Source organism: Sinocyclocheilus rhinocerous, unplaced genomic scaffold (genome assembly GCF_001515625.1).
Source record: "Sinocyclocheilus rhinocerous isolate Xijiao unplaced genomic scaffold, SAMN03320098_v1.1 scaffold8721, whole genome shotgun sequence".
NCBI lineage: Eukaryota > Metazoa > Chordata > Actinopteri > Cypriniformes > Cyprinidae > Sinocyclocheilus > Sinocyclocheilus rhinocerous.
In genome coordinates this window covers 1-3,481 of record NW_015638659.1, presented here as the reverse complement: position 1 = coordinate 3,481, position 3,481 = coordinate 1, and positions in this window count along the sequence as shown.

Sequence of the window (3,481 nt, the reverse complement as noted above, 5' to 3'; positions counted from 1 at the left end):
TTTCGCACACATCAACTTTCACATGACGGAATCCTACAATCTTACATTGCTTTGTTTTTGTACTTTTGTGTATTTACATTTTTGGCTATATGTAGCTGTATTAACCTGAATTTAATGTTTTCTATTTTGTTTTTAATAAATCTATTGATTTGAAATCCCTTGTTGTAGATTAAATAAGATTATTTGATAAATGCATAAATATTACTTGAACTCATACTGATAATCACCTTCATAAACTAATGTTTTCGTGTTGTATCTCACATTTACATATGTATATAACATAAATAGAGAATTTATAAGGAAATACGATACCTGTATGTTGAGGTTTCATTATGATTTCTCGCCTTGTTACCACCATGAACGCAGAAAGAAATCTGTAGGTGGAATCAGTCAGGTGAAACTGTGAGCTATAGCTCCTGTGGAAAAGAGACATGATTTGAATAAACAGCAAAGACAACATCAGCTGACCATAGACACCTTCGACAACAAATATAGAGACAGAGTACCTTATGAAAATCTATATGTCTATACTGTGTTAATTCAAAGTGCTTTAGAAATACAAACAGTGTTTATGAAATGTGCTATGCAAATATATAAAAAACTTGTGTATTTATATCTGACAGCTGTTGTCTTGTTAGAATAGCCAGTCTTATTAGATTAGTTCCATACTGCCACTTACAGTGAAGAAACTGTGTAAAACTGGGCCCAAACAATTATAGATTCACATTGTGTCTTTTTTTTTCTGTCATAGCAAATAAATGCCATCCATTGCCATGTTTATAAACAGAAACTTTGCTGAGCATTATCACATTATCCTCATTTTCATGTTCTTCAAGGGCAAAATCAGTAGGAAAACGAGGATATGATGTTTCCACCACAAATTCAGATTATCGGTCCAGTGTGTTTTTGTTGAACATTTTAAACCAGTCCCATATTAAAAGGTCCTGTATCATCTACCTTTATGTTTCCACTTGAATAAAATCCAATTGTCATATTTTTAATTGTGTTTTAAACTGTAAATGATGAATGTGAAAATATTGTCATTTCTCGTGTAAATCTGCAGATTATCCTCATGTGAGACTGAAGAACTACAGCTCCAGATATTATTATTGCTACTAAAGACCTCAGTCTGCAAGTTACATATGTAGTCCTTATTTTATTAAATAATAAAGTTATTGCGTCAAGTGTTTATTAGGTTATATGTGGGTCAGACTCAGACATCGTGGAAACCAAATATGGTAACATACTACAAAGTTTTATAAAGTATTTATCAAAATATTGTAAAAGTATTTGAATGATTTCTTTAAACTCTTGTGGATATTATTGTACTCATCTGCTCAAACATCTTTCAGAGTTGTCAGAATAATTTTTTATATCTATATTTTAGACGTTTCAATGATTTTACCAATATACGCAAATTAAGTTCAAGTTTGCAAGTATTTTTAGGCAATTCTTAGTTCTGCACTGAATATTTCACATGCTGTACCTGACTGATGTGAATCTGAAGAAACTGCTATTCTTCTGACTTTGACTTTTTTTCTCTTGACAATTTAATGTTGCAATAGCAATACAAATGTTATTTTCATAATTTTGAAAGGGATTGATGTGATTTGTGAGGTGACTTTGTTTAACTTTTAAAGGCATTTTAAAATATTCCAATTCACTCTTGTATATTTGCAATGTAAATAAGCATCACAAGAAAGTGATTTACATTTGTGTAGGGTGAAACACGTACTTCATGTGAGTGACTTGCATATGGACAAGGCTGAGGTCCCTTGCACGCATATTTAAAACGTTTAGGTGTGTTAGACTTGAAGCGGCACTGTGCAGATCGATCAGTGTATGATTTCAAAGGCATTATTCAGACTGTCAGCCCAAATATGATTATGTGTCCTTCAATTGCACCCACAATATGATCAGTTTGTACATGAAATTAATTCATTCATCAGCTCCACGCCAGGTTACCATACTACCATACACGTCACTTTCACTTTCAGATAAACCTGATACTAAATTTCCCCTCCCATAAGGCACATAGTGTATTGCTGGCCTTGTTATAAATTCATATTTTATTATATAGTAACATGGTTCCTCTGTATGTGCACAATAGCACATAGACTGTGTTCATACTTCCTTATGCTTTTCAACTAACAGTTGACACTTTTGCCCTTGAAAAGAGTTTCAGTACAGTGCCAGAGCCTGTTTAGTTAGTAAACCTTTGCTTTTTAAATGTAAAATACATTGTTTGCAGTATTTGAATTGGAAGGATTTTCATGAGTTTTATAGAAAATAATACAATGTCACAATAAATATATTTGTAAACATATTTCTTATAATGTTGATAGAAACGTTCTTAAAACAACGTTCTTGGAACGTCTTTAGGACGTTATTTGTACTTGATGAATGTTCTTATAATGTTGAGAGAAAACTGTTTTAGAACAACATTCTTAGAACGTTCTTGTAATGTTATTAATATAATTTCTAAATTAATAATTAATTGCTAAATGTTATTATGGTGTTATCATAAAACATTCTGTTCACATCCTTCACATCCTTATAATTGCGGGCTACACTCTAAAAAATACTGGGTTAAATATGGACAAACCGGTTGTTTTCTTGTATTTAACCTAGCATTTTTTAGAGTGTACTTTATGAGCGTTATCATCAGAATCAGAATAGCTTTATTACCAAGCATGTTTACACACACAAGGATTTTGACGACAGGAGCTTTCAGTGTAGAAGAAAGTACAAACATAGTGCAGACATACATAGGAATAACACAGTAGAGATTAGGAGTGCTCTGATCAGGATTTTTGAGGCCGATCACAGAAAGCAGTATCTGCCGATCCGATCACTGATACCGATCTTTTTAAAGCCTCCTTTTTATCATGTAGAATTATAGTAACAGCACAAGCGCTCCTAAAAAGAAAAGTATCCGTAGAGCCCTGCATTGTGTCTGAAACTTAAGGTTTCATGGAAGCGAAATCGGCATTGAGAAAATGGCACTGCATCAATATTACTCGAGCCGGGTTTCTGAACTTTATTTTTTCCCCCTGGTTTATATGGTGTGTTTAACTGAAATGTAAAACTGACTCGGAAAGTTTTTTTTACTCTTAGGGCCACCACTGTTACATAGGGTACTTTTTTCAATAACATTATGTTAGATAATTGTGTAGTTGATCACATATTTAATAGTTCTCCCTGTGGAAATATGGGATTTGTGCCTGTAATGTTTTAAAAATAATAATAATTAGAAGATCAGTGTACCTCATTCATGGAGAGTTTCAGGGACATACAATTTACAAAAATGTATCAAAAGGACCAAAATTTGGTACAGCAATGGTCTACTTCACATCAGGGTTACTGAGTTACTGAAAATAGACCATTCTTACTTTTATTTCAGAGTTAAATGAAGAAAACAAGGAAAAAGAAGAACTGAGTGATGTTGAGGAGAAAAATCATGTTAAAACTGGAGAAAAAC